Genomic DNA, 16,031 nt, shown 5'->3' with positions numbered 1-16,031 from the left:
GGGTGAGAAAAAGAGAAGGTGGTGGGACTGTAAAATGGCCCAGTCATTCTAGAAAGCAGTTTTGTAACTATTTGTAACTATTCCCCCAAGTCACTAAAAGATGTATACCCTTTAACCCAACTTTGCTGCTAATAGACCTCTACCTCCAAACATGAAAGCAAGAAGGAAAAGGAGCCATATTACAAAAGACTCCTAGTCATTCTTTTTGTAATAGCCTCAAACTAGAAATTGAGTGTGCTAATTATTAGGGAATAATTAAACAAACTGGCACATTGTAGGCATTTAATAAATATTTGTTGACTGAATGAAATGGAACATAGTGTGCTAAAAGAAATGATGAAACAGACAGGTTCATAGAAAACCAGAGAAATGTCCACAAACTTCGAGTGAAGTAAGCAGAACTCAAAGAATAATGCACAATGACAATGTTCTAGAATAACAACAACAACAAAAAAGAGAAAAACAAAAACGAAACAAAAAAGAATGGCTCTCAAAGTCTGATTAATGCAATGATAAACCCTGAGTCCAGTGGTCTAAAGATGAATCTTACCACTGTCCACTTGCTAGAGAGACAATGAACTTAAATATTAAATAAGAAGTGCATTTTTTGGACATGGGCGACAGACAATGTGGGAATTTGTTTTATTGGATGGACTATGTCTGCTTTGAAGATCTGGGTTTTGCCTTGTTTTTATTGTTTAATTGAGAAAATAAATGCTAGTAAAATACATAAAATTTAAAAAGAAATGGACTATTTATATTAAATAAAATTTAAAAAACTTTTGTATGAATCAAATGTAACTGGAAATATATTTATAGCAAATATTTATGGTTATCCTATATATATGTATATAAATATGAAAGCTGTTCTCCATTATACAAATGGTCAAATGATATGAATTTCTTCCAAAAGAAAAAATGCTATCAACATTATATGAAAGACTAGTCCAAGTCACTATTAATAAGGAAAAAATGCAAGCTAAACAACTCTCAAGTGTGACTTCTCATTCTTCGTTTAGCAATGATGATAAAAGATTAAAATGGTAAAAGCTAGAAGAGCCATGGGAAGATAGCCACACTAATACTACGGTATTAGAATTGTAAACTGGTTCAAACATTATGGAAAATAATTTGGGATTATAGTAAAAAAAAGATAATTAAGTTGAATATAGCTTTTGATCCAAAAATACCATTACTTGGCATATAGCCCAAGGAAGTCAAACACAGGGGAAAAGCTCACATATATACAAACATAATGATAGCAGCACTTTTTCTAATGACAAAGAACTGGAAACAAGAAGAGAGGCCATTATTGGTGAATGACCGAATATTTTTTGATATATGATGATTGTGGAATAAATTATGTCATGAAACCAGATTTTTTTATGAGGAATTCAGAGAAACTTAAGAAGTTTTATATGAACTGATACACAATGAAGTAAGTATTCTGTTTGAGAGGGGGGAACATTTTTGTAGGGACCACCACAAATCTAAAATATTTCAGAACTCTGCAATGACCAACCATGACCTCAGAAGACACATGATTTCTCATTCTTATTCACCTTTCAGCTATGATGTAGTGGATTAGAGGTGCTTAATAAAGCCCACATTTTCAGAAATGACCACTTTATCGATTTGTTTTACTTGACTACATTTTTTATAAGAGTTACTTCAGTAGTTATGGAGTAAAAGAGGGAAGTAAAAATAATGTCCAAAAAAGGCAACCAGTTTCAGTAAAATAGCTTTTAGAAAAAGTTATTCTGAAATCTTGTTAGCATATGACAGGATAACAGGTGGTGGGTAGATTGCTAGATGATTGAAACCTACACATGATGGACCATTCATGAAGCTGATCTTTCATTTCCCAGAACATTTTTTATTCACTTAAACTTTCCATTGGCAACTTTTGTTTTCATGCCACAGTTATTTCTGTGTATATTTCCAGTACTTTTATCATGGATCTCTCAGCAACTGATCTTGCTGATAGGGTAGAGTCATTTGCTAACTTTCTTTGAACATTTGTGAAACGATCTTCTCAGTCAGAAACTCACTGATTATTATTCTGTGTTGACATTCATGACATTTAATAATCCAAAGAAATTCATATCATAGGATCATCGAATTTTGAGCAAGAAGGAAACTCAGAGATAGTCTAGTTCAGCTTATCATTTGGGTCAGAAATCAAACATCCTTGGAAAGTTTCTGGGATGAGAAAGAATAGACATTAACCACTCACATCTTGATGTCAGGAGTTAGGAAAGCAATGTAACTAAATACATTATTAGGCCTTGGAGAAGTCATTTCATATATCGTGTATATCCATTTCTCCATCTCTAAAATAAGAGGTTTATTTATATTAAAAGATCCTCAAGGTCTCTTTCAGATATAAAAGTGTGAAATTGATAACAATATGGTCCAAGACCTCTCAATGGTACTGTATTCACACACATCTTCATCTGATTCTGGGCCCCTGAGCCCCTTAGGGGTCAGTTTTTGTCTTGACTCCTGCCTCAACCCAAGAAAGTCAGGGCAAACCTCTTGAGTTGATCTCAGGTATGGCTCATGACTAGGTTTTCTTAAAAGTGAGTAAGAGCTTTCCCAATTCCAAACACGCACTCAAAGTATAATATGGGTATTAGATATTGTAAAACTTTTACTTCACCCCCAGAAAAATGGATATGATGAAAATAATTCACAGGTACCCTTGAACAAATACAAAAACATAAACTACTCAAATATCCCATTATATTCATTAGACTTCCCTATGGAGGATAAAGACACTTAGTGGGACTTCTGAACAAATGGTTCCCATTCATCTTCCGCCTGCACTGACTAAGCAATTCACAGCAAGATCACAGATGCCTGACAGGTTCCAGATATCCTGGTGCTTTGTAATATGTTGGTTTGAGTCTATTGCAGAGCAATCCTTTGAAGAAGACCCTTTTCTCCTTTTTTGAGAAGCACACTGTTAAGGAAAACTTTTTCTGAGAGTTCTGAGTTTTCTTGGTGTTCAAGAACTTTTGAACTCAAGAACTTCTAGCATAGGAAATCTAGAACTCAGCATTACCTATGAGGTAACCCCCAATGCTGGAAATGTCTTTTAGAATTTCTAATCTCTGACTTATGCTCAAAGAAGGAAACACACAGGCAAAATAAGGCCATTGAACTAGAGATCTAGAACTCTCTTTTTAAGGTTTGTTTGGCCAACAAGCACAGACCATTAGTCGTGTGTTCCTGTACTTCATTGCTTCCCATGTCAGCTCTTTATTCGGGAAGTCCAAAAAAGAGAAAGCGTGGATAAACAAGAGGGAACAGTGTTACTCTAGTTCAAAATTCAGTCTTATAGACCACAGAGGAGGCAGTTTCTCCAAACAGAAATTCTCCCTGATTATTGGTCACCAGTCACTTTATGGCAGCCCTAGTTGCTGGAGACTTTCCAGAGAAAGTGGCTTCTTTGAATCTATCTTCACATGACTGAGCCACGTTAGGGCAGCTCCAGTCACTGGGGACTAATCTGAGGAGTTCCCAGTGTCCTCTTGCCTCAGTAAGGTGCAAGTGAGTATGTATTCCTCTAGAGGAATAGTCTCCTAACAAAGGATGTTATCCTGTAATCTAATCAAGTGGATGGGGGCTGGGAAGGAACTCATGAAATTGATCAGGGATTCCCTGATCAATCCCCATTATAAGAGCTGACATTTATATCACAGTTTAAAGTTTGCAAAGCACTTTATATATATTATTATTTTGGAACCTCACAAAACCCCAGTGTGGTAGCCCCTACAAGTGTCATTATCCATATTTTTTTTTTCTGATGAGAAAATAGAGAGATTAAGTGACTTGTCTCTGACCAAACAGTCAGTAAGTCCCAATGGTAGGACTTGAACTGAAATCTTTTTTATTCCATAATCCACCAGTCTATCAATTAATCAATCAATAAGCATTTATGAAAATATGTCATATGCAAGGTACTGTGCTATATGCTAGCCCCTGTCTACACTACTTCCCAGACATATGAGACTATGGGGAACTAAAAACAAAACAAATCACAACCCGCACCAGAAAAATGGGAGATTTATTAGGGGAAGGGAGAAGAGGTAATTTTTGGAATATGGTACTTCAGGGGAGGCGTTGCCTAGGAAAATGTTATGATGGGTAATTTTTAACCATCAGAATTCAACCAGGATACACTTAGGTACTGAAGAGATGAGAGGAAAGGGGAAAAACAAGGTGGAAAGGCTCTAAAAGCAAGTTTCACTTCTCAGTTTTGTTGAGGTTCATCTGTATCCTTAACTATTCTCCTAGCAAAACACAGCTGTTATTTAACTCTTTTTATGTCTCAGTCCTCCCCCTACACCCATCCCTTTGCCCAATGCCTTTGAGTGTCTAGGGAGGAGGGGTGAGTCAGCTTTAGTGAGCCAGCTCCTTGGTGATGCATAAGAAAATGCAGGGTATATGATCAGCTGTGCATAGCAAACAGAAGATTTGAATAAGACTGGAGGATGCCTGGACTTGGAAGAAAGATTCTGAAGAGCAGAACTCCCTCTGACTTTCAATAAAATAACTTTGGGTTTTAAATACTAAATAAAAGGATTGATAAGCCAGTGTGTCCAGAGGAAAGAAACCAGAATGGCACAAGGACTATAAACCATAACATGAGAGGGTTGATTAAAGGGGAATAACCAAGATAGGAAAAACAAGATGAAGCTAGCCAAAGTAGCATGTGTTTCCAAAAACAATGACAACAAAACAAAAAACCCAAATCGAACAAAAAAAACAAAACAAAAACAAAACCCACCAAACACTGAGATCAATCTCTTTAGAAAACAGAAGAGGAGATATAGATTGGATATTAGTGCAGGCTGATAAGACTTGTCCTATTCCCCAAGGGGATAGAAAGTAAGAGTATAATAGGATGAAATGGAGACAAGATGACTTGTGATTTTACAAGGGATGATTACTAATCCTTCAAAGAAATTCTGCCTACCAAGTTGTGCATTCATGTTTGTGTTATTCGTGATCAGTGAACTCATGAAGAACTTATTTACCCTCAAGTACACAAGAACGTGCTGCCATAGGGAAAGTCAGTTTCTGATTGGATTTTAGATTAGATTAAAACATTTATTAATGGTTACTTTGAGTTAGGGAGAATGCTAAGCCCCGAGAAGACAAAGGCAAGCGAAAGGAATGATATCCCCTATCCTCAAGGAACTTACATTCTAATGATGAAAGGCAAAACATAAAGGGTGCTAAAAAGTATTTGGTAATGAGAAGTGGGTGGAAGTGGGAGTGAAGGCTTAAATATCCAGAGAATCAGTAAGAGAATAGGGTTAGAAGTGATCAGGGCTAGCATGGGCACTTTCTCAAACAGAGGTTCAAAATAGAATCTTTACATGTATAAATCTAAAGAAGGGAAGAGAAGGCTGGGAACTAGAGTGGCAGTATCACAAAATTATGTTTCAATACCCTGGGCATAAACCATATCTCTTTTCCTTAAACATACAACTTAATTGTAAAAGACTTAGTAGTTGGGTGGAGCCAAGATGGTGGACTAGAAAGACACACTTGCTCTAGTTCTTCCCCCACATCCCATAAAATACCTGTAAAAAATGACTCTAAACAAATTGTAGAGCAGTGGAAGCCACAAAATGACAGAGTGAAAGAGATTTCCAGCCCAAGGAAGCCTGGAAAGCTGACAGGAAAGGTCTATCACATAGGGTACAGAGTGGAGCACAGCCCATGGAGCCCAGCCCAGGCTTGACCACATGGAACCAGCAAGAATACGATAGGAACAGGCCTCAGGTGCAGAATCCCTGGCAGCAGCTGAGGTTCTCAGATCCCTCAACCCACAAACACAAAAGACATCTTCAAAGGTCAGTAAAAAAGCTTTTTTCACTGAGAAGGGAGCAGGGTCCTCCCCTAGCCCTGGTCCCAGGTGGTGGCAGCAGCAGTGGCAGTGTCCATTTTTGGAGCTCTCAGCCTAAGGGCCCTGGGGGAATTGAGCCTCTGATCTGGGTATCAGCCCTGAGTTGCATCCCTGGGGAGAGAAGAAGTGTTGGCTGGCATGATGGAGCTGGTGGAGGCTCTGGAAAGGGAATTCAATTGGCAAAAGAGGCCTAAAAAGCCAATGGGGAGAAGAATGCTTTAAAAAGCAGAATTAGCCAAATGGAAAAGGAGGTTCAAAAGCTTACTGAAGAAAAAGAGTTCTTTAAAAATTAGAATGGAACAGATGGAAGCTAATGACTTTATGAGAAACCAAGAAATTACAAAACAAAACCAAAAGAATGAAAAAATGGAAGCTAATGAGAAATTTCTCTTTGGAAAAACAACTGACCTGGAAAACAGATCCAGGAGAGAGAATTTAAAAATTACAAGACTACCTGAAAATCAAGATTAAAGAAAGAGCATAAACATCATCTTTCATGAAATTATCAAGGAAAACTACCCTGACATTCTAGAACAAGAGGGCAAAATAAATATTGAAAGAGTCCACTGATCACCTCCTGAAAGAGATCCAAAAAGAAAAGCTCCAGGAATGTTGTAGCCAAATCCAGAGTACCCAGGTCAAGGAGAAAATAATGCAAGCAGCTAGAAAGAAACAATTTGAGTATTGTGGAAATACAATCAAGATAACACAAGATCTAGCATCTTCTACACTAAGGGATCGAAGGGCATGGAATATGGTATTCCAGAATTCCAAGGAACTAAGATTAAATCCAAGAATTAAACTAAGTATAATAGGGGAAAAAATGGTTATTCAATGAATTGGAGGACTTTCAATCATTCTTAATGAAAAGACCAGACCTGAATAGAAAATTTGACTTTCAAACACAAGAATCAAGAGAAGCATGAAAAGGTAGACAGGAAAGAGAAATCATAAGAGACTTACTAAAGTTGAATTGTTTATATTCTTACTTGAAAAGATAATATTTGCAATTCTTGAAACTTTTCTCAGTATTTGGGTAATTGGAGGGATTATACAAACACACACATATAAATACATATTTATTCAACTCACCCTGTTCTCTCTCTATATATATACAGAGAGAACAGGGTGAGTTGAATAAGAAACGATGATATCAAAAAAAATAAAATTAAGGGGTGAGAGGAATATATTGGGAGGAGAAAGGGAGAAATGGAATGGGGTAATTATCTCTCATAAAAGAGGCAAGAAAAAGCTTTTTCAATGGAGGGAAAAAGGGGGGAGATGAAAGAGAAAGAGTGAAGCTTACTCTCATCACATTTAGCTCAAGGAAGGAATAACATGCACACTCAATTTGGTATGAAAACCCATATTACAATACAGGAAAGTAGGGGAGAAGGTTATAAGCAGGGTGAGGGGGATGATGGAAGGGGAGGACAAATGGGAGGAGGGAGCAATTAGAAGTAAACACTCTTGGGGAGGGACAAGATCAAAAGAGAGAATAGAATAAATGGGGGGAGCAGGATAGGATGGAGAGAAATATAGTTAGTCTTACACAACATGACTATTATGGAAGTCATTTGCAAAACTACTCATATATAGCCTATACTGAATTGCTTGCCTTCTCAGTGTGGATGGGTGGGGAGGGAGGAAGGGAGAGAAGTTGGAACTCAAAGTTTTAAGAACAAATGTTGAGAACTGTTTTTGCATACAGCTGGAAATTAAGAAATACAGATAATGGGGTATAGAAATTTATCTTGCTCTACAAGACAAGAGAGAAGATGGAAATAACAGAAGGGAGGGGTGCAATAGAAGGGAGGGCAGTTTGGGGGATGCATGGTGTTTTGGGGTGGGGGGAAGGGACAGATAGGGAGAAAATTTGGAACTCAAAATCTTGTGGAAATGAATGTTGAAAACTAAAAATAAATAAATGAACATCGAAAAAGAGACTTAGTAGAAAGACTTAGTAGAGACTTAGTCTTTAAGCATTTCATAGAATCATAGATATAAAGCTGGAAAGAACCTTAGAGGAACACTGAATCCAACTCCCTTATTTTACAGATGAGGAAACTGAGGCACAAAGAGTTTGTGGCTTGTCTAGAATCACAAAGCTAGTAAATATGTGAGACAGGATTTGAACCCATGCCTTCTTGGTTTAAAGTCCATCATAATATCCACAAATTCGATTTGTTCTGTCTGATCCTAAATGGCAGAATTAGAATATATGGATTAGACAAGAAGTCACTATTTGACAAAAACTGCTGAAAAAACTGGAAAACAGTATGGCAGAAACTAGGTATAGACCAACATCTTACACCTTATACCAAGATAAGGTAAAAATGGGGACATGATTTAGACATAGAGGGTGATACCACGAGGAAATTAGGGGAGCAAGGAATAGTTTACTTGTCAGATCTGGGAAAGGGAAGAATTTTTAACTGGACAAGAGACAACAAGCATTGAATAATGTAAAATGGATAATTTTGATTATATCAAATTAAATAGATTTTGTACAAACAAAACCAATGCAAACAAAATTAGAAGGAAAGCAGAAAGCTGGAAACCATTTTATTTTTACAGCAAATGTCTCTGCTAAAAGCTTCATTTTTCAAATATGTAGAGAAATTAGTCAAATTTATAAGAATACCAGTCATTCCCCAATTGATAAATGGTCAAAGGATATGAACAGGCAATTTTCAGATGAAGAAATCAAAGCTATCTATAGTCATACAAAAATATTCTAAGTCACTATTGATTAGAGAAATGCAAATTAAAACAACTCTGAGGTACCACATCACACTTATCAGTTTGGCTAATATGATGGAAAAGAAAATGATAATGTTGGAGGGGAATGTGGGGAAATTGGGATACTAATGCACTGTGGATGGAGTTGTGAACTGGTCAAATCATTCTGGAGAGCAATTTGGAACCATGTACAAAAGGGCAATCAAACTGTGCATACTCTTTGATCCTTCAATACCACTACTAGGTCTGTATCCCAAAGAAATTAAAAAGAGGAGGGGAGGAGAGTCTACATGTACAAAAATATTTATAGTAGCTCTCTTTATGCTGGCAAAGAATTGGAAGTTGAGATGTTCATCAATTGAGGAATGGCTGAACAAGCTGTAGTATATGTATGCAATGAAATATTATTGTGCAATAAATATCAATGAGCAGGCAAATTTCAGAAAAACCTGGAAAGCTTACATGAACTAATACGAAGTGAAGGGAGTAGAAACAAGAGAGCATTGTACATTGTGTGATGATCAACCTAGGAATGATTTAGTTATTCCCAGAAATACAATGATCCAAGACAATTTCTAAAGGTCTTATGAGGAAAATTGCTATTCACATCCTGGGAACTGATGGAGTTTGAATAAAGAGTTAAGCATAATATTTTCACTTTATTTTTTCTTGCATTTTTTTTCTTTTTGTCTGTTTCCTTTTTTACATCATGACTAATATGGAAGTATATTTTAAATTAATGCACACATATAATCCATATCAAATTGCTTTCCATCTCTTGGTGGGGTGAGGGAGAGAGAAAATTTGGAATTCAAAATTTGTCTTTATGTGTAATTAGAAAAAATATTGTTAAAATTTTAGGAAGAACATATGGATTGAATTTCCATAAGAGATTATTGATTCTGGTTCAACCTAATGAAAAAAAATACCTACCAGTTAGGATTGTCTATCCAAAAAAAAGAATGAAGGGATTGTCTCAGAGAGTAATAAGTTCATCACTTGTTAGAGATATTCATGCAGATATTGTCTGCCTATTTCTTAAAGATGAGGAATTGTACTATATAGCTTCTGAAATTCCATGAATTTGTGATTCTGTGAGATTCTACTGCTATAAAAATGATAAATGATATAATATTTTCAATTGTCTCTGTATTTGACATTATATAAAAAAATCCAAATGGTTGAATGGATCTTTTTTTCCTGTCTTAATGATGAATCATTGTGAAGATGCCTTAGAAGGCTTAACCTTCCCAATTCTAGGCTTGAATAATGAAAGATATTGACTCATCACTATTTCTCAATAACCAAGTTTATAGAATAGCCAAGCTTAGAAACAAGTTAAATGAGGATGGCATAAGTAGCATGCATCTTCACAAGGACAAATTGGGATCTATTACTTAGTAGAATATCAATATAAATGGAAAATTGTAGGTAGAAGAAACAGAATGGGGGGAAGGAATACTAGAAAGGTAACCTTATCTGCCCTAGAGGTGCCAGTGGTAGCTACAGTTCAATAACAAAATATTTGGTGATTAAATGCTCAATTGAATGAACATTTATTAAGCAACTACTGTGTATGAAGCATTACTCTAGTTGCTGAGGAAATTTAAACAAAATTTAAATAAGACAGTTTCTGCCCCCATAGATACAACAATCACAAATAACACAAAAAGTTCCTGGGAGGAAAATATCACGTGGAAAGCCTTGCAATGATAATAGAGTGCTGAAGTTGGAGTCAGAGAGGCATAGAATCAAATCCCTGTTCTGGGACTTAAAAATTTTATGACCACAGACAAGTTGTGTAACCACTTCCTAAGCCTCAATTTCCTTATCTCTTTAAAAAGGAGCATACAGAAATATCTATAATATATACTGTATAGAATTGTGAGATAACATACATAGAGTTCTTTAAAGTGCTATAGAAATTTCAGTTTTTTGATGTGGGGGAAAGGATACAATTAGGGTAGTAACAATGGAAATTGAGAGTAGGAATGGACACAAAAAGAGAGTAAAGAGGTATTCCTAGTAGAAGTACCTCTAAACTTGAAATGGAAAGATGGAGGAACAAAGAAATTGTGATCACAAAGTTGAAGTTTGAATTTCAGGTCTTGGAGGTGATGTGAGTCCATGAAATGGTGAAGTCTAAGCTGTGACCATGCTATATATGGCAGAAGTTGACTGACAAAGGAAACTGTTGGGGATAAGGAGGTTGAGGAATTGGGTGGTTGGGGTGTCACTGGGACCATTGATTTGAATATTGAAGTCCCCAAGGAATGTAATAAGGGATGAGAGTGGAAATGAAGGGCATGAAGAAGATACTAAAGTCAGTTAGGCAGTCAATAGTGACATGGAGAATTGTAGATGTAAGCCACAAGGATGAGGAGAAAGTGGTACAAATAGCTTGCATAAACTTCCATGCAAGAGAGGTTATTGAGGATAAACCAAAAGTTGGATCAAGGAATATAGAAAAACCTCTTAGAAGGATAGGAGAAGTAATAGGTTCCAAGAGAGGGGATTATGAGAGAAGTGATATACTTAAAGGAAAGGTTTTTTTTAGTTGAAGCAAAGAAAGGAAAGAAGCATTAGAGGAAGGAATCCAAGGGTTTAGGAGAGTTTGTTAATAATTGCTTATGGGAACTTCATGGTGGCAAAATATCAGAAACTGAAGAGATGCCCATCAATTGGAGAATGGCTGAACAACCAAATGGCGAATGAAAAAGATACTATTGTGCAATAAGAAAAGATGAACAGGCAAATTTCGGGAAAACATGGTAAGACTTGTACAAATTGATGCAAAGTGACATGAGCAGAACCAGGAAAATATTGTACACAGTATCAGCAACATTGTATGATGATCAACTATGAATGACTCAACTCTTCTCAGAAACACAATGATCCAAGACAAGTACAAAGCACTCACAAGGGAAAATGCTGTCCACATCCCGTTAAAGAAGTGATGAACTCTGCATGTAGAATGAAGAATACTTGTTTTTTTACATACTCTATTCTTTGAGGTTTTTTTCCTTTTGATCTGTTTCTTCTTTCATAACTATGACTAATACAGATAGTGTGTTCTACATGATAGCACATGCATAATCTATATAAAAAATTGCCTACCATTTTAGGAAGAGGGGAAGGGAAAGATGGAGGGAGGAAGAAAAATTTGGAATTCAAATTCTTGTAAAAGTGAATGCTAAAAATGGTCTTGACATGTAATTAGGGAAAATACTGTAAAAAAAAATAAGAAGATAGAAGGAGTATCAGATGGAACAATATCATTCTGGACAGAATCCATCACACCAGTCAGCCAGTCAGCCTACAAGCCTTTGTAGTGCCAGGTACTATACTAAGGACTAGAGATACAAAGAAGGGTAAACACACTGTTCTTGCCCTCAAGGAGCTCATATTCTAATGGATGATACACGTAAATAACTATGATCAGAGTAAATGTAATATAATTTCTGAGAAAAGGTATTTTGGAACTACTGTGGGCAGGGGAGAACTGGGAAGTGCCTGCCACTCTCAAATTATACTATATATATAATCTTGTTAATACATAGTTTGCATGTTGCCTTGCCTGTGATCTGTTTTTAAAAATATATATTTATTTTATTCCAAACTTAAGAAATGAAACAAACATTTCCACAACATAGTAGAATATAAAAAAGATGATTGTACATAAAACTGCAAATCTATTATGCATAACTTGCTATTTCTTTTAAATATATAATAAGGTTAACATGTAACTTTCAAAAAATAATAGATTGCTTATATTTGTATAGCACTTTTATGTTTCCAAAGTCATTTCATATACAATATCTTATTTGTTCCTCACAACTCCATGAAGTAGGAAATATCCCCATTTAACAGATTAGGTTAAATGAATTGCCCAGGGTCACATAACCAGTAACTATTTGAGACAGGATCCCAATCCAAGTATTCCTAACTCCCAAGTCCAGAGTGCTATTTGTTAGACAACATGGTTTCCTACAATGACTTTTCCAAAGGAGACCATTCAGCATGGGCCTAGGGAGAAACAGGGATGGTCTGAATGTGAATGAAGATTTGGTGATAATATGATAGATTGCATCTAAGATGAGAAGAATGGATGACTGGCTTGGGGGAGCAAGTCTGACTTGGAGTAACTTAGAATGGCATCTTAGAAATAGGGGAGAATGATTGCTCATTCTACAAAAAATAGGTAATAAAAGAACATGAAGTGCCCATCAACCCCTAAATTCTAAATGGAATGTAGAATACAACAATTGACATGAGATTGTAAATTGAGGTATTCTTTTGAGGGGCTCCTATCCATGCTTGTGATAGCAGTACAATTTCTAGATTGATAATGAGGCTACAGCACTAGACCCAAAGAGTTCATGTGGCTTACTTAAGGTTAAAGTAAGTAGAAAACCCAGGACTCAAAGTCAGATTCTCTGATCCTGGATCATTTGGTCTTTTCACCACACCATGGGGATTTGGGGACGATTGAAATTCCTTTATTTCATTCACCACATTTCTCCTTAACTGGCCAGATTAATACAAAACAATTGTGTGTTTCAATGGGAATCCAATGCCCAACAAGCTGTCCACCACTACTTAGGGATAGCCATTTCACTCAAACATAAGACTGCCCAGAAAATGCTCATTTGGGAGAGTGAAAGAGAGGCCAGCCACATGACCCTTGTTATGAAAGTAACAATGGTATTCACACCCAAGTAGAGTTGAAGGGAATAACATGCAGGCTTTGATTCCCTAGCATCCTTTGGTTACCCCAACTCTGGATTATATCTGGATTCAGAATCTGATTCCTTGGTAGTCACCTATGGAGCACTTTTCCTCCAGACTAGTCATTATCTTAGCATCTTTCATTATGTGCATTTTTCTTAGAAGCTAACTATTATTGAAAGTAACTATATCACATGGGGGAAAAACTGTTGGCTATCAGGACTATCTTTGAGGTCTGGCAACACAATTTAGAAGAAGCCCCACTCCCTCTGATCAGTGTAATATAGACTACCTCTAGGCCACAAAGTGACTTACTTAATCAATGCAAAATCCATTAGTCCTTACCCCCACTTTCTGGTCAAGTTTTCAGAGTCACTGTAGTTAATGTGGTGAACAAGGAGCAGGCTAGAATTCAAGAGACCTTTTGAGTCTCATCTCTGAAATTAATCAGATGCCTGTTTTTAAGCAAGTCACTTCACTACTCTTGGCCTCAATCTTTAAAATTAGGGTGATGAACTCATGATCTGTTGAACTCATGAGGAGGCTTCTCCTCTAACCCGGCTCCCAAATCTAAGAATCTATGATGTTGTACCCCACTTTCACAAATCCAAGGGCTGATGCTTAGCATAGCACCTGACACATACTACACATTTAATAAATGTTTATTTATTGATTGGTTAAAAGAATATTTGGCTTCATAGAATAATGTCCATTTTGGCTTGTTGACTGTGCCTGTAGAGATTATATAACTTGAAATTTACCTAGATTTAGCTCAGTTAGTTCAAGAACAGCAGCAGATGGAGATTGCACGGGAGGAAAGCTAAGCTCTCTAGCATATGCACCCATCTGTCTTCCTAGCATGTGCACCCTTTGGTTCTCTGTTTAATGGACTTTTGAAAGTGAGTCTCATTTATGTGTCTGACTTGGTCCAATAGAGAACCAAGTCCTGTCAGCTTACCAGTGGTCAGTAAAAGAGCCCCTATCAAGATACCTGCGAAGTTTGATAACCTCAAATATAAAAAGCCATATACAGGACATGACCATGTGCAAAACCTGGGGGAAGACTAGAAGGGCAAATGTACAACCCTTGCTCAAGTCTACTCAGTACTGATCTGGATTGCCAACAGTTTTGCCACTGATTAATCTTACCCTTCCCCTGCATTGAGTCAACATCGTATTTTCACATCCTGTGTGCATTGATGAAAAGAAATCATTTCATTTCAAACATTACCATCACTGTCAGAATGGGATTCATCTCCCCAGGTTTCTTGTCCATATTACCAACACAAAAGCTCCCAATTCTTTTTTTTTCTCTAGAAATCTTTCTTTTTATCCTTATAAATCAAAGGTCACTACCATAAACACAATATTCCCAAGTAAATGGTAATAAACTAGACCTTATAACAATATCTGTAATGTTACATCATACACCAACAAGGTAATTTCACTCCCCTTTTTTCTGTATAGCTAGATTTGTATACAGTAGTGGAGTCTACTCCTCCATTAAAAAAACTATTTTTCTCCTACAGTTCCTTTCCCCTATCACATTCATGCATGAATTAAATGGACAGAACTAATCAGGTTTAGTGTCAATGCAATATTCACAGAGCCTTACAGTGGCTATGAATATGCCAGCACAATTCTGAATCACAAAATACAACAGACTCTCCACAAGAAGACAGAAATAAAACACTTATTCAGATATCAGAAAGTCAAATCCCAACACCAGAAAGCCAAATCCACCATAGCAGCAAATAAATCTATACACAATAACAATGCAGAGGGCAATACCAGTCCCAAGTCTTCCCTCTGTTAGTCTTCCCACCAATCAGCTCCCTTAAACAAATTACAAACAGGTTCCCTTAAACAAAATGCCCTTTCTCACTCACAGCCAGCTGCCTGCTTGCCTTCAGTTTTGACTGCTCTGACCAAATTTCTTCTCAGCTCTGCTCTAATTCCACCCCTTCCTGCTCCACCCTTCCTGCTCCAACTCCTCCCATTCCATGTGACTTAGACGACTCATGCTTCCATGTGGCCCAGCAGGTCACATGGGCCTATTAATGAATGGGAAAAATCTTCCCATTTAAATGACCATTATATCAGGCAATAGACTACCTAGGCTGAGCTCTGAACTATTCAAACCAAGCCAAAATGATACACAAAGGAGATACTAATTTCCAGAAAAATCCAAGAGAACTTTAAGATAAGAGTCTACTCACTTCCCTAGGGCTGGCTTCTTCAAAGTAGAAACAAAGAGCTTACGAAACATATCCTATGAGGCATACATCCTATCAGGCAAATCTCTGGCCAGTTTTCATCACTGCCTTATTCCTGCTGTGATTTAGCCAATTCTGGATGATCTCCAGATTTCCTTGTGCCCAAAGAACAAACACAAACCAAGTGATTAGCTCTCTGTTCAAGCATCTCAACCAGGGGAACCTGACTTCCCAGGATAAATAAACAAGACCAGGGGCTATTAACCGTTTTGTGTCTTGGACCCCTCTGGTTGTCTCAGGGAGGCTATAATCCTTTTTCAGAATGTTTTTAAGTAATTTAAGGAAGCTCTAAATTTCATTTAGAGGCTAGAAAAATAATTATGTCATTATTTACCTATCCAAGTTCACAGCCCCCTGAAATC

This window comes from Notamacropus eugenii, chromosome 5 (genome assembly GCF_028372415.1).
Source record: "Notamacropus eugenii isolate mMacEug1 chromosome 5, mMacEug1.pri_v2, whole genome shotgun sequence".
Classification (NCBI taxonomy): Eukaryota; Metazoa; Chordata; class Mammalia; order Diprotodontia; family Macropodidae; genus Notamacropus; species Notamacropus eugenii.
The sequence above is the reverse complement of the archived record's forward strand: the minus strand, read 5'-3'. Positions refer to the sequence as shown.